This window comes from Numida meleagris, chromosome 11 (assembly GCF_002078875.1).
Source record: "Numida meleagris isolate 19003 breed g44 Domestic line chromosome 11, NumMel1.0, whole genome shotgun sequence".
Lineage (NCBI taxonomy): Eukaryota > Metazoa > Chordata > Aves > Galliformes > Numididae > Numida > Numida meleagris.
Window position 1 is genome coordinate 3,766,127 of NC_034419.1, and position 25,132 is coordinate 3,791,258.

Sequence of the window (25,132 nt, forward strand, 5' to 3'; positions counted from 1 at the left end):
ACAATTGCAAACCAAAAAGTGTGGAAATCATAACTATGTTGGATGGAGCTTGACTAATTTCAGGATGCATGCACATGGTTAAAAAAGGTCTAAATTTGAATGAATCAGAATGTAATGTTACGGGTGCAGGAACACTTCTGTTACAAGAAAGTATCAAGACTTTTGAGTGAAGAGAGTGAAACAGTAAACACAACAGACAGAATCAATATCAATATGACACAGATAATCTGTGGCTGGCAAATATAGAGATATATATCTGTATCAGCAGGCTCAAAACCTAACGCCTGAAAGAATACAGAGTACACTTCCATGTTGAAATTACCTTTTCTGGAATTAAGCTCAAACAAAAAGCACAGGGACTTTTATGATGCAGTAACTCTTGAGACACTCTCTTTAACACTACTGCTTCTCCACAGTAAACAGATTGCTTCAATCACTTTTTCAATTATTGTGCTACTCATTCATCTTTAAATCCCATAGAGCAACACTGCATGAAATGCAGTGATGAAATTTATGATCACCTCTAGAAATGGTATAATTCTGCCTCTTCCATCTGCCTCAGTTTATAAATACATTCTCTGCTCCACTTGAGCTATACTTCCCTTTGGCTCATCTTCTCTTCAAGCCTATGCCTACAAAAATTAACTGATGCATTTGTAAGCACTTCTGAATTTTGCTGAACAATTATTATACTGAGAGCTCAGACTAAAGGTAAAGATTTGGAATAAGAACTAATTAAAAAAAAACACAAAAAAAAACCCACAACAACCTCTGTAAGTCAGAATCAAAAACTATGGGGAAAATGGAATGAGATTTGTACATGTACTTGAAAAAATATTGCTGCCTCTGAACATGCTTTTTAATTTTTTTAAAGTTATCTCCCATCTGCTTCACATAGAGACTTAATCTATCCCTCCTCCTTGGTCTTTGTAGGGCCCTTTTTCTTTCTCTGCATTTAGAAATATGATACTGTAATTTATTTTTTATGCAGCAAAAAATTTATGTCTTAATGGAAAACTAAATTGAATGGCTACAAAAATCACATTAAAAAAAGAAGAAAATAAAGAACAAAGGAACAACTTGCTAGTGACATATCACTCAATCCGTGACAAAATCATGATGTTCTGTCTGCCTCTCTCACACTTGTACGTTATAATTGAAATATATATATATATTTTAAGCTGGACTATGAATTCAGTGATTCATTATTCACTTTGGTGCAGTAATTACCAAGAAAAATAGATAGGTGTGCTACCCACTTAGGTTGTCAGATTATCATATTCCAGCTATAAAACCTACTATTTTAACCTTCCACAATATAAATACAGCATTCAAATAACAAACTCATGGGAGGAATGTTGTCATTGGAAGAACTCCAGATATATTTTCGGAAAGAACTGTAATTTTGTCTTGGGTCACGTCTGGGTTTGCTCCTAATGAGCTTGACTGGGGTACCATGCAGATGGTGAAAGCAGCATCAGAGCAGTGCACTGCTGCAATGACCTCATAGTGCTTCAAGTGAACATGCAGAGACTGGATGCAAATAACAGAAAAATGCAGAATTTGTTTGCCTTTACTCTTTTTGTTTGTAATCATTGTTCAATGCAGGGGAACTAGAGACTGAGTAATAGCATAGCTCAAATTTAAGAATTACAAGTGCAAAAAATACCCAGATACAGTTGAGGGTGTACTTTGTCTAGCAGCTCTAAAGACTTGCACTGAACAGCACTAGTGACGCTGTAATCATCCTGTTTGATACAGCACTGCTTTTATTCTTACTGTGACCTTTTCATACAGGTGTGAATAAGTAATGATAAATGTAAAACTTCAGCTGCAGGGTCTCTATTACAGCTGTGTACACTGAGGCATGAAAAGGTAAGGTCACCACAGTCCTGAATTCTGAAGGCAAACTGCAGCCCTCACTGCAGGATGTATTTTCGATTTCAGTTTGGCAGGCTACCTGCCTTCTGGGTGGCCTTAACTTCTCCCAAGTTCTCTGGCAATGGAGTGGACTTTTTTCCAAAGCAACTGGCCAGATCCTCTTTTTCTGCAGTTATTATTCAGCCACTTAGTTTCACCCAGAAACTCTATTCTTAGTGTTTAGTGTTTCTTAATTCAGATAAACAGAAAGTTTCTAGTCACTGCATTATGCGAAATCTTCTAACAAGTACAGAGGGAAAGAACAAGTTAAACACAGAGAGAAGGATGTTTTAAAAAAGTCTCTGGAACGAGCTCTGTGGGAATCCTTTCAATTCTCACACACATTGCCTCTTACCTGTACCTCTGAAAAATTTAGTTTATTTTTTGCTGCTCTTATAACCAAGTTTTATTCCTAATATTCTGTTAGCGTTTGGATGATTGAGGCTGCAGTATCCCTGGTTCTCAAGTCCGTTTATTTTTATTTAGTATTCATGTTTACTTCCACTACAACAAGGACTTAATAACACTGCATGACCCAAAACTCTTAGATTGTCTAAGTGCCCTGATCAGCCTCACCTGAAGCCTCCACTCCGTGTCCTTGGGCCCAGATCCATTTAAGCTGAGGCCCGTTTAAGCTCTGAGCTATGCTGCAGGTGTTTGTTTCCATTGACACTACAGAGCAGAACTCTGGCCTGTGGTCTGCCTTGCCAACTCCACCTTGGGCCTTCCTAATTCCCTGTGGATGTGCTTGGTAACTGCTGCTTATGTCCAGCTCTGCTTCCCATCATCAGATCCAACCCTAACCCTGAAGTGTGAATCTGTGTTCCTGGGTTTCTCCTAGACCTACTTCATCACAATGGACTTGTATGCCAATCTAGGCTTCTAGCTGACCCTGACTCCCATCTCTGGGTCTGTCCTGCTTGCCTCACTCAGCCATAGTAGGACAGAGTCTTGCTGGTGAAGCTCCTGCCCTGTGGGGTATGTTTTGCATCCCTTAGTGATCAGTTTGCCTTTTCAGTGCCGTGATGCTGTTTCTCTAGAGTACTTACAAAATGATCTTAATTCATACAATCTACTTTCCCTTGTAAACCTTGACTTTGTAGTAATTATAACCTCTGTGTTTTTAATTCAGTAGATACTGCAAAAATGCAACACATTAACATTTTTGACATCAATTTACATTCCCTGATTTGGCATGTTTGCGATTATCCAAATGTGTTTCCATTCTAATTTGCGTTTTGCTGTCTTTATGCTGCTACGTTTGGATTCTTACCAATTTTTCTTCTCAGATGGTGAATAGCCTGGTTTCATTTATGCAGGCAATGATTATCCTTTTGTGTGGTTTTGTGTTGTTTTTTTTTTCTTTTTAATGACAGCACACCAGAACTGCAAACTTATCCTCGCTGCTCATAACAGAAACCAGAAGAAGAAGAAAAAACTATGGATGCAAAAGAGTCAAACTGGGGGGTTGGAACTAGATGTTCTTTTAGGTCCCTTCCAACCCAAGCTATTTTATGGTTCTGAGTTACAAAACAAGAAAAGGAAGAGAAGTGCCCTCATGTACATCTCTTTTACGTAAAATATTGTGTATTGAATTTGGTGGAGAAAGAAAAGTTACGACAAAGCAGCATAGTGATCTTTGCTACGTCAGGAATTCCTATGCTTTTCATCTGCAGTCTGTGTGGAATCAGAAAGCATGCAGAACAGATTCTTACTGCAGTAAGTGTTCTTCTTCCATTTAAATTTGTAAAGCCATCCTCAGCTGTTCAGAAAAAAAGTGAATTGTGACAATTTTTGGCAAGGTGAAGTATCAGATGTGCATTTTATATAGCATCTGCAACATAAACTCTTGGCATGCATTCATTTCTCTTTAATCATGCACTAAGGCAAACAATTCTTCCCATCTGTGACTTAACAGCAAGGAGCTCTTCCTACTACATTTTCATTAAGAATATTGACATAGTGAGGCTTAATTCTACTCTGTCTTCTGTTTATTCAACTGACCATTAACATCTTAGGAGTAAATACTGTTTATTCCTCTTTCTGGTCCTAAACAAAGAAAATGCCCAATCTGTCTTGTTTTCTAGATGTCCCATGTGTATAATAAAGGTGAGGGCTATACTTCAGGCCTTATTCAGGGTAAAAATGAAAGAAAAAAGGGCCATTAATGCAAATGTACTGCTAGTCTGCAAAGCATGATTTCATGGTAAGTTTGTAGGGATCAGATGATGGTAGATCACTGTACAGAGTAAAACTGGCTTTGTTTCTTGCATTAAACCTGAAAGACTTGATAGAATGGTGAAGCAATAGAGGGAGCCTAAAAAATAATGAACTTTAGTGGTCCTGATAGCTTTCTGCTTTTAGAGTTCCTGCTCTACCTCAGAGTTAATGCTCTAATTGTCCCCGAGTAGTGACAATTACAGACTTCTTAAATCCTCAGTCTAATTTTTTTGTTGATATTTTTTGTTATGAAAGTTATTAATGGAGAAAAGTTCAGAAGAATTGAAGTGATGGGAAATGAGAATAAAGTATCATTGGCAGAAAGTATTTCATTGAAGCCTTCGATTCTACTTGGCTTTAAGGTCTCCACTTTTTTCAGCTGGGAGCTCAGTTTGATGGAAGACACCAAAAGAACCACACAGCTATACTTCCAAATGTGGATGGAAAAACATAAAACATCAAAAGACAAAAAAAGTAATTATCAAATATTCTGAAAACGGCAAAGGAAACTTACCATAGCTTGATATACTAAATGGGACTCAATATGGAAATGCTTTAAAATTCCATATGCCTGTGAAATTGGAGTACTATTAATATTTTGAATTTCTCTTCTCAAAGAGAACCATGAAATTTTGGCAGCTGTTGAAACCGGATGTTTAACTAAAAAGGTTAGAGATTTCTAATCCTTTTGTTTTAATTCTAGTGCAGCTAATTTGCCTTTTTGCAAGTATCCTAGCAACCATTTTCCCCCCTTCTCCAGTACCGTAAAGGTTAGGTAAGGATTCCAGAAAGATTGGCCTAAAATATAAAACAAACTGACAGAAGAACATTTCTTAAAGGCACAACTTGCTCTAATAATATTCTGACAATTCTAACATGTGTTAAGAGAGAGGAGGCAAGAACCAGAGAAACAATCCCAAAATAACTTTTAACAGTTTGAAAGGCTATGCAATATTCGACTGAATAAGGGCAGAAGCTTCACAAAGGGCTACTTCAGACCTAGAGAACATTCCCTGCGCAGGCTCGAGGACAAGCCCTTTAATGCAGTGCTTGTTCAGACAAAAATTTGAAGCAAAAAAAAGTTGCGATATATTCAGAAACAAAGTTTGTTCTGCTATAGCAAAATAACTGCAGCCAAAATTGGGTACTATCAAATTCTTTTTGTTTTGGAGCTGATATAACTTGGGAACTTCCAGTAAGATTGATATCAATAACGTAACATTTAGATGACGTTAACAAGCACCGTTTCCTCACTTCTGTGTAGGCACTGGGAGTCTGTCAGTTTAATTTAGACTTAACCAGTGTCACTTGAAGCCTGAAGTATATTGTACCGGATGTACTGGAGTTACCTGTGTCAACTAAAATGCTTGATTCTGACCAGCGACAAGGTTCTAATACAGTTTCTCAAGTAGGAGGTTATATTTAGTGATGTATGCATTTTTAACTACTTACGCAAGATCTGGAAGGTCTTGGATACGTCCACATGGGATATAGGTGGGACAGGATAGCATGAGTGCAGTGAGCTGTGTAATCATGTTTGTTATGCAATTACTGTGCTTTTGCATGGTTTTTTTTGTTTTTTGTTTTTTTTTGTTTGTTTTTTAAATACAGAGAGGCGGTTGAGCTATAAGATATGCTCAACAGGGACACATGCCCAAGAATAGCTTTTGCAAATATTCATGCTTTTTGCTTTTTTTTTAAATCTTCTTCTAGTCTTCCATTCTAACCTCATTTTATTCCTATATCTCTGTAAGTAAATGCTTATTTTGGAAGTCATTTTCTAAATGGAAAAGGGCTGGAATTAAAATTCAGCATAATTTCTTTCAAGTGTTATGAAATGATTACATTACTTAATAATTTTTTTTTTAAGGCTTTAATGGAAAAATTTAACATTCCTGAACACTTCCCTAGTTTGCATAACAGCATAAAGCCTGTTCAGTTCCCGAGATTTTAAAATTGCTGATAGGAAAAGCACTTCTTGATCGGTGCTTTTCAGGTGACTTATAGTGCTCTCAACCATAGTCACTACTCGATCCGGCTATCTGCAATCCACTGGACCACACGATTTTTGAGGGATAAAATCCACAAGTAGCATTTTCTGGAAGTGGCCACCAGAGGGAGCCGACATTGCTGGGCTGGTACAGAGCCTTCGGGTCCGCACACAGGAAACTGTTTTGCCATCAGAACGCAAACGTGCTTCCCACGCTAACTGCCTTTCTATGTTACAATTTTGCAGACTGTGACAACTTCGTCAACATCTAAATTTTATTGTTTGTAAATAATCTACTAGCTATTCATAATTCAGACGTTTACCTTTCTGGGCTGGTAAACCAAACGCCAACGTGAAGAATTAAACATGTGCCGCTGTTCCTCCAGAAATCAAACCCCCATCATGCAGGTCTAACTCTTCCCACATTACTGTTTTTCCGCTCCCTAACCAACAGTTAGGAAGTGGCGTGGAAAACCGGCAGGGAATGACTACCACTTCCAAAAACAACTTGGGAAAGCCGGTAACACGATTTTTCTCAGCACCTTTTGGTAAGGGATAAAGCACACTGCAGGAGGGCCCTGATATAGCCACGGCCCAGGCTACGGGAGGGCTTCCAGCCCCCTCCACATGCAGGCTGGCAGCTGGTGACAGAGGTGCTCACTGAATGGGGGGTGCAGGCACACATGCACTGGGGGACTCCGGCAGAGAAGTCACCAGCAGCCATATGCCAGACAAATAAAGCAAGGAATCGCCCATAGTCTGCTTGCTATAATGTGTCAAATGCAGCACCTGAATTCCTGCCTGGCTGAACCTGCCTAAAGATGATAAACTGTTGGGTGGGTTGGTTTGTTTCTTTGCTTTTCCGACACTTTTTTTCTTTTTTTTTCCTAGAGAAAAACGTGTGGGTGCTTTATAGATGCAACAGCCTGTCTGGGGTTTGAGGGAAAGAGTGGCAGGAAGCTAGTCCTTGCTCCTTCTCGTTAAACGCAGGTTATACTTAATAAAGATTACAGCAAAAGAGGTTGAACTCAGACTTTTTACCGGACATATTTCATCCACGAGCCTCTGTTTGCCTGCCATGCAGCAAGGCTGTTCACAGCTGCTGCTATGCAGCAAACTTATCAAATATCAAGAATATAGAAGAAAAACTCAACCGCTGAAGTTTGCACATCATTGATTTGGGAGAATTAAAAACAAAACTACCACCCCTTGCCCCTCATTTCCCCCAATTCCTTAGGTTAATTGGTGTAATTCCAAAATCCTGATAACGGAGCACCTGAGGGGCCCATGGGATGGAAGCTAATGGCCATCTCTTTGTTATCCTAAATGCACAACACGTGTCCTCAAAGGATAAAGAAACGTGAGGATAAACCCGAGAGCTGCTGCCTTTGTTCCCGCCGGGCCCTCCGAGCTGCCTCGGGAGGGGAGCGGGTTTGCAGACACCCAGCACCAAAAAGAAAGGACTGAAGGGGTTATCAAAGAAAGTTCTAGCACAAAGAAAGGCTTCAAAGTGCATGCAAAGGGTAGAACGAGTCGTTCTGCTCACCGAACCTACGTTCAGGACGCTGCCAGGGAAAAGGCTTCGGCCAGCGAGCAGCAGGGGGGTCTTCCCCCTTGCAGCCGGGAAGCTCAGGTGAGTGCTTTCCCTGGTGCGCTTTCAGTATAACCTTTTTTTCCCCATCTATTATTTCGCACAACAAAGCCCTAAGCGATATTTTCCTCAGAACTAGCGCTTTCTCCACGTTTCTCACCTCGGTTTCCCAGCAGAATGGCGCGCAGCCCTCAGAGTCCTGCGGCGGCGGCAGCACCACGCGGCGGCTCCGTGCGCCCCGTGGAAGGTTCCAGACGCTTCTCTGTGGGCGGGCGCCGTGCTGCGAGAGGGGCTGCGCCTTGCCGCAGTGAACAGAAGCTCTGTTGGTTCTGGTTTTAGTTCGCTGGAGCTGGGGTAGGCTGCCTGGTGCTGCTGGCGGCCGTCCTGCTGGGCTCGCCTTACAGCGGGGCTGTGGTCACGTTTTACCTCAGAGCAGCTCGCGTGAGGGGTGTGGGGAGGAAGCCGGTGTTAGCGCACAAAACCAGGTGTTAAGTGGTGAACGGTCTGCCGTTTCTCTGCACGCTCCTGCGTGTGGCAAGCAACTGTTCAGGCGCGTTTATCCTGACGAGAAAATATAACTTGTATGGATTGTGGTGGTTTTTGCCCTAATTCAGCTTAATAAAGGCAAGTGAATGCCTCGTGGGGGTTGTGTCAGTAGAACTATGCTAACGGAGGAGGCAAATTAGGTCAGCTGGTCAAAAGAGGAGGGCTCGGCCCTGTGGTGCTTAGCTTGGGAATTCCGATTGGTATTCTGCGAGCAGCTTTGCAAAATAAAGGGAAGAATGGGTGATACTTAATTATCAGTACTTACTGCTACATAATAGCTTCTGCCTGTGTTTTCTTTTTTATGAAGCATCCTCTGTTTGATGATAGTTATTATGTAATTCATCAAAATCCAAGCAAGTATCCTAGTCTGACTAGATAAACGATGGGTCGTCACTCTTTCGAGCATTAAAATTGAAAATGTTGGATTTCCTAGTCTGGTGTCCCACTGCAGATGTCAAAGAAGGGACTGAGGGCCTTTTGGGTCACTATATGCTACTGAATATTGGGTAAAATCAGCCCCTTCAAGGAAGACCCACTGAGATTTCACTACGTGTATGAATAAGGCCAACAGATACTTAATTTTTATAGTACTTTTAACTAATGCTTGAGTTCCTTGCTAAATTTGAAGTTCTAGGTGTGTTCACTGGAATTCTGCTGCCGTAGGTGGTGGTAAGCACTACCAAGGCTTGCCTATGGTTTTTGTGAGAGATCTTTTGTTGTTTGTAATGTTTCTAGAATTTGAGACGATCTGATCTCTTAATGCACCATACCTCTGATAAGTGGTTTGCCATGGTGTGAAATGGAAGATGGTCCTCTCCAGAAAGGCTGTGTGGCCACTGAGATCTAAACATCAGCCAAGAGACAAAACCTAATGATATTTGTATGTATAGGGGTATGATTGTTCATTTTAAGGTTCTTTAATGTGCTGGAAGCTGTGCTGTGCATAAACAGCTAACATAGAGCCAGAGGTTAGCAGAGGAAGAACTCCTATCAGCACACAAAGTGAACTACCCTTGTTTGGAGGATAGTAAGTAAATTATCTTTTATTGCTCATTGGAATACTTGTCTTGCAAGCAGCATGCTACAGATGGTGCCAGAAGAGCAGCAATTCAGCAAATGCTGCTGACAGGCGTTATGATTTTGGTTGTTCTTGTATGGCTTCCAAAGAAGAGTAGGTTTGTACAGTCATGTTAGATAGGTCTGCCTGCCAATCATTTTGTCAATAGCTTTAAACACATTTAGTAAATTCAAGCAAGTTTAACCTCGAGGTGAGAAGCTAAAATGTTATATTTTTGTGAGTTTCATGACAACAAATAGATAAGGATAGGATGTAATACATAGAGCTACGCACTTTGTGTGTGTATAATTTCAAATAGCTCAAGGATGGGTCTGAATCTCTGAGGTAAATGAGGAGATGGGAGATCCTGGCTGCCAGTTTTAAAACAACAAACCTGCCAGAGCTAAAGCTGTAGGAAGCAATTACACATATAACTGTCTTAATCAGAGACAGAAAATAATAGACTTGTTAATTAAGTACATAATAAACCAGAGTTCTTACTCATTATGGGAAGGTGGCCAAGAATGTTGTTATTTAATATGGTTTTATGGAGTGGATGAGGTGATAACTAGCCTCCCATCCTGTGCTTTGTACACTAGAGCACTGATACTAAAGATGCTGAAACTACAGGACTTGAAGGCTTGAAAACAGGAATGGTTGTTTTTGATATGGAATGACATTGTTCCCCTACTTTCATCCTAATCCTCCTCATATAACTCTTGCTGTTTAATGTAACAACGTAACGTTTTTGTTAACATTCCTTGGAGATATTTAAAAGACGTGGATCTGGTCAATCTGCTCTAGGTGGCCCTGTTTGAGTTGGAACGAATGGGAGGGGGAGTGAATGAGATGACCTCCAGAGGTCCCTTCCAAACTCAACCATTCTGTGGTATGATGTGAATTATTTCTCCACATCGTTGCACTACCGGTTATATCAAGATTATTTTCATAAGTAAGCAATTCCAGACTGATTTAAAACTACCGGTATGGGTAGAACAGACAGCTGAACAATTTTTCTTCACTTTTTTTTTTACTGCTGTGGTTAATTTTGCTCAGTATCAATATTTTATGCTAAATGAGCTTCCCACTTTTCATCTTGCAGCAAAATGATACAACTTTAATGTGCTTGTTTGCAGTTCAGAGACAGCAGCACAGAATGTGTGCTCAGACAGCCTCATCTACTACCCTCCAGGTCAGGGTGAGCTTCTGCTGAGAGTGGGATGATTCTTCCCTGAAAGAACTGTGTACTCCATGTCTGGGGCTGTGAGTCTGGGAGGCACGCACAGAGGGAAAGGGTTTGCTCCTGGCAGGACCTAGATCTAAAGCAAAATCTCGAGGGCGCAGGAGGGAAATAGCATTCTGAAGGTCCCATAGGAGGTTTATGGGTGCATCTACATGAGCAATTCATTTTATTTGGGGTTGTGATGGGACATAAGGTGCAAATTTAGGCTGAGGCTACAAGTGGTGTCTTAGTGGTAGCATTAATGCATCATTGCTATACTCTAAGCAGTGTTGCTCCCTGTAGAATCAAGATTTTAATTACACACTGGGCACCATTCTCAGTGCCTGATTTGTAATGTGAATTCAAGGTCCTCTAGTAGTTAAGAGTTCCTTTTCTTTAATGCCTTTCCAATGTTACTAGCCACCTATCCTCTAGATAGTTGCTGCTTTTCCTGCTCAGAGGACAAATTGTATTTTGGCTTCTGCTCCTGTACTAAGTTGATCTTCTCTACCTTTATCTCAGTGATCTGGCTAGTACTTTATTCCCATCCTGCTTTTCTTGATGAGGACAGGAATGATTATAAAGTAGTACATTTCAACAGTTATTTTTTTCGTCAGCATGTTTTCTGCCTCTCTGTAGTCATTTTGTACTTCCACTGTAGCTCTCCTGTTCAGTTTCTGTGCTGCTATGCACTGTCACTAGTGGATCCTTGCCTGCAGGCTTCAGAAATGCATCCAGTCTGAGAGTGACATATTGTCTTGGCTCTGGGAATGCAGAACAGACTCTTCTGGTGATATGTTCAGCTTCTAAAAATAACTACACATCAGGTAGCTAGCTTTTTTCTTTTGCATGGCCTATCTCTAAAATATAACTACATGATGTACTGGCTCCCTGTGAAGCTGCACCATTTCTTCTTTCTAGAAAGAAGAGATGACGGGGAGAAAACATATAAAGATTAATGTAGCTGTAACTTCTTGTCAAAGAATAACTTTGCTGTTCAGCTTCAGACTTTCCTTCAAGATGTTCATCTTAACAGGTGTCTATAAACGGTGTGGCAAATTTTTTTTTACCAAAATGATTGCAAATAATGTAATTCCTTCATTCTGTTCTATAAAAAAAAAAGCCGTTGACTAGACTGGGATAATGGCCTAGACATTATGAACAATGCTAATAAGCTTTATTTTGAAGCACTGAATGGATGCTTCTAATTATTACCAATCATTTCTTTTTCTTTAATATTTTTTATTTGTTTTAGGCAGTGTCTTTCAATATTCACATTATCTGTAATAATACAAGCTTGTCACTGAACATTAAGCTTGAACACAAGCAGACACATCACTAATTACTAGAGAAGAATCAAGGTTTAATGCTGCTTTTAAAACACTGAGACTGAATATTTCTATAGTGCGGGTATTCATACCAACACTAAGCAATAATTCCCTTGTCTTACTGAATGCACTCAACAACTTTTGTCATTTCCTGTCTCAATGACTCATTATTTCTAAGATGCGTTGAAATTAAAAAATGTGACTTTTGATCTCCAAGCTTTCTACATTGAAAGGTCAGGTTATTCTTTGAGGAATATTGCAAGATACGTAAATCTACACAAAATATCTTCTCAGTGAGGTTCAGTGAGGTGTGATTATTTTCATGATATAGATAAATTCTTATTAATTTCAAACCTTCTCGTGCTCGGTGGTGTATTTAAATTGTTTCTCAAAAGACTGCTACGTACTGCTTTGTGTTCCTGAGAATTCTGTGAAAGAAAACACTCCTTATCCTTGTCTATATTTAAATGCAGTCTAATTTCTAGTTGCGTGCTGCTCTTCACCTCTTGTTTTTACTTCTAGAGAATCCCTTTGTGGTTTGGGGTTCTCATAATCAAAGATGGAATGGAACCATGTTGAAGTATATGTATATCTTCACAGTGTCAGGTCTTTCAGTGGAAAAAAAACTGGAGAAGAAATGTTAACTTTTACGTATCTGTGAAAGGTCAGTAAATGCACTTACTGCAATGGTAGAGTAGTTCTGCACCCAGATTCTCCTATTCCTTAGTCCCAGGGGGAAATCTCTGAGAAGTACTCTAGGCTCTCAGTGTTGGTGGTTTAGTTTCATTGTTTTACAAAATAATGATAAAGCGAAATGCTCACATCCAGACCAAAATAATCTGTTAATGAAAAATGTTGCATGTAAATTGATCCATTTAAGTCTGGGTGCTACTGAGGAGCTGGTGGTTCTTTTTTCAGTTCACTGTTTATAAAATAAGAATTAGGCTGTTTTGAACACCAGCACCCGGTATGAACACTTTTTGAAATGTTACTGTAACAGTGAATATTTAAAAGGAGCTCCATCCATTTCAGAAAAATAACACAAGAAAATGAAATAATTAAAGGTCGAAACTTTTAAAAATATATTTTTCTTTTTTTTTAAGATAATTGTAATACCAGATAAAGAACCTGCTCACTCAAACCCAGGCTGAGGCCAGTATTATTTGAGATTCAGTGCAGAAGCTTCAGGTAAAATAATGTGCAATGTGATTAATATTTTAGAGCAGTATATTAATGTTCAAAAGAGTACATATGAAATGAGACTGCCAGTTCTCTCAGTTGTGCAAGCATTTAACTGGGCTTTGGTTTATAATAACTCATGATTTACTTCCATGTCCTTGAGGTGGTTACTGCTTCTTATTGCAGACAGGCTGATGTTACTACAGTGGATTTCTGAAGCAATCAATGGTGGCCTGATTTCCCTCGTTAAAACTGATGGTAGCATTACCACCAGATTTAGTGATGTGTTGTCTGATTGAAGCTGAACAGAATCTCATATACATTTGTTTTTCTCCCACAAATATTTATCTGTGATAGGGTATTGTCCATACCAAGTTATGCTTTCTTAACTTGTTCAAATCTTTGTCTAAATTCTCCTTTAAAAAGAAAATCTTAATGGGTCAGTCTCGTCTTCCAGTGGCCTGCTCTTAATTTCAGCCACTGTTTTTTGGTTGCAGAGAAAATTACAGCTTGAAAAGAATGTTATAATGTTGGTTATTGCATGTCCTTTATTGCTAGCAACAGAACTTAGGAATTTTTCTGTAGTGATATGAAATTACAAATGAAGTATTAAAAATCTCTCCCACAGTTTAACAGATGTCACAGATCTAGACTGCATTCTATTATAAATAGCCAAGGGTTCACTGTATTTCATGAAGTATTCATCATCCAAGTTATATGATTCAACTTGTCTTATATACCTCACCGAAATTTGCCCAAGCAACTTGATTTGGTATGATATCTCAACCAGATACTTGGAATATTTGTGTCCTAATAGCCACAGTGCTTAGTGAATCCTCAGTGAACAGTTGTTACATACAACCACATTAAAAAAAAAAAATTCCATTTTTTCAAGTAAAGAAAACTTTATCCACATATTGCAAGTTCTTAGCATGCTATATCTATCTGTAAGTCTATATAAAAGAGCTGTATATAAATGTAGATTCATATATTATTAATAAAATATCTGCTTTTATTAAGAATTGCTGTACATCTGAAGTAACTTTTGAGTAAAAATGAGAAGAATATTACCAAAGAATAAGCAAATCACACAAACATTCTGCTGTAATCACAAATAAACTTAACTCTGTAGATACGTGAAATTAAATTTCACAGAATTAAATTACAAATGGATCAAATTATTTTCATTGTACAAAAATGGCCACTTACTATCCTGTGGAGAAATGAGTTTGACGCAGTTTAGGCTGGAGAATAACTATACGTAAAGCTCAACAAGCTACTCAAATATGCATGAGTTTGAGAGCATTGCAAGAAATGTTTGGGCTTAGAATATCCATCACATCTTGCTCAGCATTAGTAAGATTAACTTCACAGCTGTCCCAGAGGAATACAGGAAATAAAATTCTTTCTTTTCTTGTACTTCAGCAGGAAAAAGCTAAGTTTCTAAAGCATCAAATGAAATAACTGTCATATTCTAATCTTGGGCAATAGTATTAGCTTTAATTGCACAGCCTGCTAATTTTCTTTTTGTTGCCCTCTTTTAAATAAAAATATTTTGTTTAATTAACAGTATCATTAACATTTATATAAATTATAATATAGTTAATTAATATATGGCCCAACACAATTCCTCTTTGCTTTTTGTGGCCCAGGCAATCCAAAAGGTTAGACATCCATGGTTTAATAGTTCACTGATGATCTTGCCTCTTCACTGTGCATGTAAACCCTCTGGAGCAGGAATGTCCCTTTTCAAACTGTGCATTTCAGAACTCATAGGTGTCTCCAGCAGCTTTGACTGCTGACAGTCTGTTGTGTGGAGCTGTCCCTGAGGTTTCTGAGAGCCTTGTTTTATTTCCATCAGGCCTTTGCACACAATGGCTAGCTGTTGATTACCTTGGAGAGGTAGAATAGGATATGAGGTTTCCACCTGCTAGCTGACATTCTTGTTCTGCTGCAGACTCTTTAACGTGGTCTCACTTGTTTATTTAGTCATCTAGAAATCCCCTCCAGCATTAATGTGTCATGCTGACAGTCTGGATCTCCTCTTGTCTTGAGTTTTCATCTTCTGCTAACATGTCAGAGTCACCACAGATCCTGACATTATCACTGTTCCATTTTTTAATGGCATTAGACAGCCTCTCATTCCCGGCATTCATTCCTATACATTTTAGTCTATAGTGTTGGTCTCAATTTATACTGTCCACTTTTTGCTGTTTGGCTTACCATTTTTTGTTTTCCTAATGGATTAGGTAACTTATCAGTCAGGAAGAGATTGCTGCTACTTCCAACTTCTGAGAACCCCCAGTCACTTGACCTAGCAAGTAGTACAAGGATTAGCATATTTATTATGTAATAGTTATGGACTTTCTTTGTCAAACCACAAGAAAATAAGATGCTTCGTCTGGAAGTAAAGCAGGAAAGATTAAAGTCTGTAAAGCTTAGTCCTTCAATCAAAGGATGCTTCAGGAATGCTTAGAATATATATGTATCATAATTTGAATGTGGTGGTTTGACGTTTTTGATCTAGCAATGTTATGGTTGAGAAGTAAGACAGTTCTGGCTATTTTATCCTGGTAGGAGTAAAATACCTCTATCTTCTTTACTCATGAACCACAATGCCAACAAGTTAGTTTAAATTTGCTTATAAAAATACAATTTTTTTTATGATTAGTGAAAATGTTCTTGAAGAAACCCATTACTTCTTTGGAACGCAGATGAAGTTTGTTGAGGTTATGTAACAGTATAACAGTTGGTATTTAGTAACAAATTGTCATTTATAGGTAAATACAGCATGGCTTAAGAAATGTTTCTCCAGAGAACTATGATGCATGAATTCATATATCTCTGAAATGATTTTTCTGTTCAATGCTATGATGAGTTTGTTTACAATTTGTACCTATATTTGCTTGGGTAGCTCTTTTGGGAAGGCCCTTCTGTTTTTAGCTTTCTAAGCTAATAAGCCAGATGGGCTCTCTTATTACTTTCTTTAATCACTTAATGGAGCATTCCTGATGTTATAGGTAGAAGAAAACTTGCAGTTTGACAACTTACTGTCCATCTGGCTTTTCAAGAGAGTCTGACATTTTTTTTTATATATATACACAGGCTGGCAACAGAGTTAGGATATCTCTCATTTTTTATTGCACATAGGCATGAGCTCATTTTTTGTGTTCTCTGTCGCTGTATAGATATTGTAACTGTTTCCTGGCAGTTGATACTTTGTGCTTCAGGACTCCCCTTGCAATGGATTTGAAAGTACCTTAGGAAATTCCAGCTTCATTCAGCTAAACGCTTTGAACTTTGCTTTGCAATACAAACTTTAGATGTGAACTTTTGGTCTGAACTTAACCCTATGGAATTTGAAATCGATAGTGATATTATTGTAAAAGGAAAAATATTTCCTTTTTTTCCTCAGTAGTATTTGCACAACACATACTTGTCATAAGCAGACCAAACACCTTTAGGCTACAGTAGTCTGATAAGTCAGTATATGTTATGATTTTAGTATAACCATGTAAACCAACCCTAGGACCTCCTTGCTTGTCATTGGAACTAATGTGTAGGAAAAACTCAGTTTGTTATTGGGTATGCCAGAAGACATGTTTTTGAGTAGTTGGCTTTTGGTCTTGCATAAATATTTAATCATTCGTTTCTGGTGCAGGATGAAGCAAGTAATATTTTCAATGTTCAGCGACAGTAGAAGCGATAAAATATGACATGGATTAATTATCAGTAGAAACTCATTCTATTTGTTTTAGCACAGGAACTCCAGAGACTACAGTGGGAATTGTTGTCTGTGAGCATTCAAAATAGATAGTTATCTATGATAATTATTATAGAACAAGACATTTTTCATTTAGTTAATATTAGTTTTTGGCATTTGTATTCCTTAAATGTTTAAGGTGAGGTATGTACTCTAGCCTTAGAGGGCTGAGGCTGCATTTAGTGGTATCTTGGGGAAAGATCTTAGCAAATGCACAAAGGAAAGATGGGTCTTATCCAGAGCAAGGCCCCAAAGTAATTTGGTTTTTGGAGCATTTGATAAATTCATAATGGTCTTTGTGAAAAGCCCTTGGAAAATAATGTAGGAAAATAGCCAGAGTGAAAGTATGCTATATTTTGTTGTTGTTTGTTTTTTTTTTTTAACCTTTGACTTTGTCAGATCCAGTTATGTGACTTATATACAATGTGTTGTAGTGTGATACTGTGAACATAAGGCAGTGGAAGCTCTGGCATTATTGCATTCTAGTTGATGGAATCCGTGGATAGGTAGTTGCTCAGTTTAAATTGTTATTAAGAATAACAGCAACAACAAAATATGCAGCATTGAAAAACAAGTAGAATAATTACTATTTGGTTGTAAAAGCAAAAACATGGAAGTAACTTCTCAGCCTGGGAATTCAGCAGGAGGTAGGGATGTTTGGGCACAGGAACTGCCAGTTCTAAAGCTCTGCAGACAAAGTGCATTCCAGAAGCAGTGTACCTACCAGAAAAGTGTTTGCGAATGTTAATGACTTTTAGTTGGTTTAATTGAATGGGATGTGCTCCGGTCAGCGTGCAAGAGGCTGGTTTCTACTTTTACGCACATTTCCGTTAGTAAACAGATGTAGCAGAATCCTAGGTGGTCTAGGGTTGTCTGATTTGCATTGATACTTTAGTCTTCCTAGGAAGTAGAAAAAGTCAAACAGTTAATGAATGTATTAAGGAATATCAAGTCCTGTTCCAGCCCAATATTCAGCTTTGACAACACTGGGTTGCTGAGCCAAGGCTGCGTTTTGTTGTCATACTTCTCCTGCTGAGAAGCCCATTTTCTAAATAATAGTGACCACTCAAGTGTAGAAGGGGGTTGAGGGAAGGCTGCTGTTTAGAAAAGGTCTATGGCTGGAGCAGTGCTAAACAGCAGCATGTAGCAAGTAACTTCTGCTGTTACCATACATCCTGTGGTACCTGTCTGTACTGCACTGAGAAGTTTTCAAGGGAATGGGAGTGGTATGACCTGTTTTAATGGCTGTTAACTTTTAATTTCATTGCTGCAAACCATACATTTGAAAACAAGAATACTTTTCCATTGTGTCTACGTGCAGTAATTGACAATAGGAAGCTATTCATTTTCAAAATAAACTACGTGAAGATTTAGCTATTAATTACAGATCTCAACTCCTCTTTGAAAGAACAGTCATAGAATACATTTTCTAAACTCCCATAGGCAGTAGGAGGTTTTAGCAGATTCTCTGGAAAAGGTAATGGGTGAGTTGTGCTTTTCTTGTTCACCTGAGTGCAGAATGCTTGTGAGTGGGGAGGTTCTTTCTTCTGAGCATCCTTGCTGCTACCTCTCTCCATCATCTTGCTAATTGTATTTCACTTTGAGAAAGGGAGAATTCTGTTACTACATTTGATTTCTACCTAGGTGAGATTTTTCGATCTGAGTTTCATTTTGATATCTGGTAACATCGGAACACCTATGTAAAAACTCAGCTTTGGGCACCAAGGCGTGCCTGATTTTTTGACACAATTTACTGTCTGCACAGATTCCCTTGAAAGGTTTATTAGATCAGAGCATATCTGGTCAGAGTTCATAGCCAGTAATGAAAACAGGCAAGTTTGGCTTGGTTTCTTTTTTAGCTGCCAAGATTTTGTTCATCTCTATGAATCATTCCTCACAGCAATTAGGTGCAGAGCTCCCAAGCTTGGAACATAGTAAAATTTTATTGCTGATGGTTGTAAACATAGTATAACAGGAAGTTCATTCTTTAGAAAGCACCCATAGAAACAGCGTAGAATAGTGTAGAAAGACTCTAGAATTTTTCCATATGTAAATAGCCATGTGTTACATTTAGAATCTGGTGCAAATGCAATGACTAATCTGGAATATATTGTTGTAAACTAGGTAATATTAATAAATAGCAGAAGTGTAAATGGGAGGCTCATTTTAACTGTGGCCACAGAATTCAAGTCTAGATGTAGACTATGAACGCTGACATCCTTTCCCATTCCCATAGAATACAGAAATTCTATGTATTTGTGAGTACATATTGAGCTAACCTCAAGTGAAGAAATTAATTGCTAATTTCAAACCTAACCTTCCATTTTGTTTCTCCAGGACATGGCTTTGGCCTACCCGGGGCAAGAACTTGATCATCTCTCTGACAAAACGAAATAATGCTCTTCTAATGAAACGTACAAATTTTAGAGCAGATTTAAAATATTTCCTAACGTCAGTAATCTGACACGTAAAAATGACATATCAGGAAAGATGCTGCCTTGACACCAATATGCAAAATTATCTATAAATTAACAGATGTTTGTATTTAAACTTGAAATTAACTTAAGCAATGAATTTAGTTAATATGGCTATGGTGATAGAGTTAAAGTTGTGGAGAAAAAAAGGAGGTACGTTCACTTATTGTGAATTCAGAATGGGGGTGGAGCTTGGAACTATTTTTTTTTCCATGCTTTTGGGGTGGGTCAATGTGTAAGGATGGACATTTATTGAAAGGAAATTTTATCATGAGCTGCTCTTAAGATACTTTGAAAAGATAATTCAGATTGAATCAACATCTAACTTCTTTAATGTGAGAGAAAAAATGTTCTTAAGTCCAGAATCAATACATTATAATGACACTTTTTAATTATTATTTCATACTAACATTTATTTAAGATACATTATCTGCTTTCTCTACCCTCACTCTGGAGAACAGAGTGGGGGTTAAATATGTCTCATTATTTGTAAAACTAGAGAACAGAAGTCTACCACTGGTGTTAATGATTTTAATTCCTTTATAGTTGAAAAACCAGAATGAGAATTAACTTCCTGTGAAGAATTAGAATATTGTTTTGTATGTTGGAAATAGTGGATTTGGATAGATTTTCAGATTTATTAACCAACTTGACAAGAGTTGATATTAATATCTATGTAAAAATAAAGTGTTGCAAAATAGTAATTTTCATTAAGAGGAAAATATTTGTGGAAAAAATGATATAAAATACGAAGCTTAATAATGTGTGTTAGAGTTTCCTTACAGTTAACTAATCACGTTTCAGTATTTTTTTCTTAAATGCTAATTTGTGCTAATATGAAACTGTAACTTATATCTACTAAAGCTAGGAGTAAAATAATATGGTAAACTTTGAAGGTGGTAACAGGGAGTTCCAGAAAGCTTTTAATCTGCCATTGTACAGATGAGGGGCCATTCACTATCGTATTTTGACCTTTCACTTCAGATTTTGAATGCAGCTCAGAAACTTTCTTTGGCCTCTTCATTTTAATGCAACCCAAATGCTTCCTGAGCAAGCCATTAGGCAGCAGCCAGATTTTGTTTTAATCAAATGGTCTTGTAGATGGGTTGTTTTCTGTGTCTGGCTAGGATTCTGATTTGAAAAATAAAAGGGGACATAAAACTTCAGGATGCTGCTAGTGAAGTAGCACTGAAGCAAATAATTTGAGAAATCATGTGGAGCCGTGTGTTTAAAAAATTATGTCTACATTAGAGCAGAATGAACACTCTCATGTAACAATCAACACAAAATTAAATAGGGATGTCTAGCTGGAGAATGTCACAGCACTTCCACTGGTTAATATGCTTTGACACAATCATAGTGCTCCAGTAAACGTTGGTGTAAAAAGCCCATTGTGTTTCTTGGCATGTAGTAATGTTTGGAGTACAGCGATCTGTATATTAAAATCTCTGTTCACAAAATCTCACTTTATTAGCTCCAGTTGACGATGTGTATTTATTGACCTTTCAGCAAATAAGTATACGTTATTACTCCTTTGAGCTATGTGAGCTGAACAGTAGAAAGCAGTCACTTCAGAAACTATATCTGCCTTTATGAAGACATGAAAACCTAGAATTATCTTTATTGAAAGTAGATGGAACCATAACTCAAACTTAGAGGGCTGACTAGCTCAGCTATAGGAGGGAAAAGCAATGATCCTTGTTTGGAGCCTCTTGTCATATGCAGGACTGAGCTGGTAAACTCTTAACAGGCTTAAAATAGAAATAATTTTATAATTGAAAATGGTTTTAACACAGGCATCTGAAATTTAATACACTTTTAGCATTGTTAACCAAGGACGAGAAATTACTTGCACTAAGAGTCAACAGCTCTAAACATTTGGTGCTTATTTTAGAGACAAAAACGTTGGAAGAAATCCTTTGAGTTAAAACCCGTCTGTCTATTATTGATGGGCTCTTCCACCTTGGATAAGGTGGAATATTCTGCAAACATCCTATTTGAGATTTCCTACTTTCTGTTGGAAATGAGAAAAACTGTCTCATTTTCTGGAAAGACAAATGCAGTTATAGTCACAAAGCCATATGATACAGAGCTATATTGTCTTAGCTTTGGCTAATTTGATTATAGTGCTTACTCTTGGTTTTTTTTTTTCCACTTCAGTTTTACAAACTTAGTTTGATGTTAGTGTGATTTGCGATTTTTTTCTGTGACCTGCTTCTGATTATTTGACTCTCTACTTATGCAGATGATGGAATTGTCTTTGTTGCTTCCAGGTTAATATGAGTTAGTGTTATGGTCTGTAATAACAGAAGGATCCCAGAATGCTATCTCAGCCTAACCCTGAAGACCAGTTAAATTTTACAAAAACTTAAAGTGACTTAGAGAGTGGCTGTAAACTCCTGTTCTAGCCGGTAAAGAGCCCTTAACGTCCACTAATATCCACTCTGAAATTTGCAAGCCTCTGTCTCTATTGTCTTCATGTGAATAGTAAAGCTTTGAAAATAACTGTTTCTGAGTACAGAAGATTCAGGTAGCTGCTTGGGAGTATAATACATCATTGTAGGAGTTGTCTACATATTACTACAGGTGAGAAGTGAAATGTTTATCCTGTGTCTGGCTGATGGCCTGGTGACTTGTGTGACTATGCTGCAGAGTATAACAAATGTGGCAGAGCAGTGGTATCCAGTCTTATGTTTTATTGGCTGGAAGCTCTTGTAGTTGTGAAAAAACATGTATTCAGTTTATGATATTTGGGTAGAATTGTGGCCTGAATGAAATTAACTGTGCACTTGATATAAGCAAGCACAACTAACATGCAATTCAAATAGTATTTTACTATAAATTACCATAGGTCATAGATCTTTCTATCAGTCATTGTCTAAGGTGCATGAGACCCTTTTAAACTGAAAACAACTAAATAAGTCCCGTATTCTGTCACACATCATCAGAAGAGGAAAGTCTGCCTTTGAAATTTATCTCTTGGACATGTTATATTGAGTCTGCAAAGTAAGGTTTGATTCTTATTTTGTGACAACCTCTTGGCTTAAGACTTGATTCAAATGAAATTTAGTTAGAATCACAGAATATCCTGGAGAAGCTGGAAAAGGACCCACAAGGATCATCAGGTCCAGTTCCTGACTCCACATAGGACTACCTAAAAATTTCCTGCTAGGAAATGAATTGCAGACAACAGAGGTTCAATGTGCTAAAAGCTTTTAAATGATGAACTTACAAAAAAAAAAAAGTATTTATCTGCAGGACATTATTCAATACACAATTGAATGGTTGTGATTGTGGATACCTTTGCAGATCAAATTCTTGTGTTCCTCATTATTCAGTTTTCTCTTCTTGACTTAATCTCAGTAGCAAGTGAAGAAGTTGATAACACAATGCAGCATATACTTGTAAGTTCCGGGGCTAATGAAGACCTATATTTGTGAATACAACGCTTATGCCCTTATGCTTTAGTATATATTATTCTATCTTGATTTTACCAGTAAAAACTTCCTTCTTCAGTGGGACGCGTACAGTATGTGATACCTAGTGAGTAGATACTAACCCACTGGTGATTATTAGCTCATTAAGAGCAGCCCTGCAGAGAAGGACTTGGGGGTCCTGGTAGACGAGAAGCTGGACATGAGCCAGCAGTGTGCACTGGCAGCCCGGAAGGCCAACTATGTTCTGGGCTGCATTAAAAGAGGAGTGGCCAGCAGGGAGGGGAAGGTGATTGTCCTCCTCTACTCAGCTCTTGTGAGGCCCCATCTGGAGTACTGTGTCCAGGCCTGGGGCCCCCAGTACAAGAAAGACACAGAGCTCTTGGAATGGGTCCAGAGGAGGGTGACCAAGATGATCAGAGGTTGGAGCACCTCTCCTATGAGGAAAGGTTGAGGGAACTGGGCTTGTTTAGCTTGGAGAAGAGAAGGCTCTGGGGAGACCTCATTGTGGCCTTCCAATACTTGAAGGGAGCGTATAAACAGGAGGGGGATTGATTATTCACGAGGGTGGATAGCGATAGGACAAGGGGGAATGGTTTTAAACTGAGACAGGGGAGATTTAGGTTAGATATTAGGAGGGATTTTTTCACTCAGAGGGTGGTGACGCGCTGGAACAGGTTGCCCAAGGAGGTTGTGGATGCACTGCGCCTGGAGGCATTCAAAGCCAGGCTGGATGTGGCTCTGGGTAGCCTGGTCTAGTGGTTGATGACCCTGCATGCAGCAGGAGGGTTGAAACTGGATGGTCATTATGGTCCTATTCAACTGGTCATTATGGTCCTATTCAACCACGGCCATTCTATTATTGTATCAGTATTCTTATTCTGGTTAACTAAACACTTCTAGACATCAGGATATGATGACTAGAACAATATTCAGAAGAAGCAGAGCCTAACTGTTAAAAAATGATGCCTAGCCTCCCTTTCCATAAGGAATTATTCCTGGAAAAAAAAAATCTTTCTTCTTTTCCTGTGACTTTGTGATCTCTCTATATCTCACTATGCCTTTATATCTTCTCTATTTACCTCTCTTGTGGATTGTATTATATTAAAAGGTAGTAGGTACAGTCCACACACCAGATCTGGCATATAACTGTAGTTCTTAATGAACTGTCGTAAAACGTAAATATTGTGATTTTGTCTTCTAAAACATGGAGATATTGCTATATCTGAACGTAATGGGTTGAGGTTTTACAGCAACTTGTTTTATCAGGTCTTCTAGCAAAGTTCCATTTTGACTGAATCCCAGAATATAAATCTACAGGTGTTGGCCTGGTGTCAACAGTCCATTGATTTCTCACAGCTGTGAGGAAAGTATTTTAGTAAGAGGAGCTTCCACAGTACTTAAGTATTGCAACATGAAAAAAATAAATACCTGATTAAAAATACAATGACAAAAGCAAAGCAGCAAAGTTAGTTTTTAGCAGCTGTGCACAGAAATGGAACATGGTTGAAGCATCTGCAGCATCAAGTCACCTGCTCTGCAAGAATCTTCTTGTAGGCAATTAATTGTTAACTAGCAGTGTGCCAACAGAAAGGATTGTTTGCTGAGTTAGTAGTTGTATGTAATTTATGTGATAGAGCAGTTACAGTAACAGTGTCTGTGTAAATATACTAGGCCTGCTATAAGAATTCAGCATACAGTACTTTCTCTAAAACTGTAGATATTCTGGTGCTTAAACACTTCATGCTGAAATGTAAACAAATAGTGAAGATGATAGGTTGGATTTGGTAAGACCTGAAAAAAAATCATGCTTTTTTTTTGTTTTTCTAACGTGAAGCATCAAACAAAACAAACTTGATAAAGGATATATTTTGAAAATGACAGATCTCTTTAAAAGACTTTGATTTTTAATGATTCAAAGATTTTTAAAATTCTCAGGCAATATGTTGGTGTTACACTGCAATTCTGAAAACAGAAAATACCAAAATAAAATGTGAATTGGCTGCATACATTAGCTAAACTACTGAAACGGTCACTTTATGTCAATGATTACAAGCACACTTCACATTGTCTTATGCAGAAGTACAGCAACTCAAGGTTTCCAGCCAATTGGCATGGGGATGTTTTTTTGGTTGTTTTTTTTTTTAAATAAAAATCTTGCTTACTGTTTGATTTCTTGCTACTTTTATTGTGTCTGAAGTATCAGCAGAAGTAAAAACATGTTTTTGTTGGCTAAGTCGTCAGATATGACTGGTACAATGTAGAAAGGATCTCTTCAATTTGAATAGATGACTACTAGCTCTTGGAAGATGTGTATGAGCCTCACTCCTGAAGGTTCCTTCCTAGTGCTGTTTATCAGTAAAACTCATGGTTAGGAAGCTCAAGATATTTCAAAAAATATTCACGGG

At 38.1% G+C, this 25,132-nt stretch overlaps 1 protein-coding gene across 2 annotated transcripts in view; it reads left to right on the forward strand.

Moving 5' to 3' along the window:
* SLC6A11 (solute carrier family 6 member 11) overlaps positions 1 to 25,132 on the forward strand; it is a 139,029-nt gene that overhangs the window by 18,612 nt on the left and 95,285 nt on the right. Inside the window, exon 1 of one of the 2 annotated variants that reach the window (XM_021409845.1) lies at positions 7,263 to 7,763. The exons of the other annotated variant lie outside the window; for it this stretch is intronic. The gene's annotated coding sequence lies outside the window, so the exon portion shown is untranslated. Of the gene's footprint in view, positions 1 to 7,262; positions 7,764 to 25,132 lie in introns of those variants that run through there. 2 annotated transcript variants of the gene reach the window in all.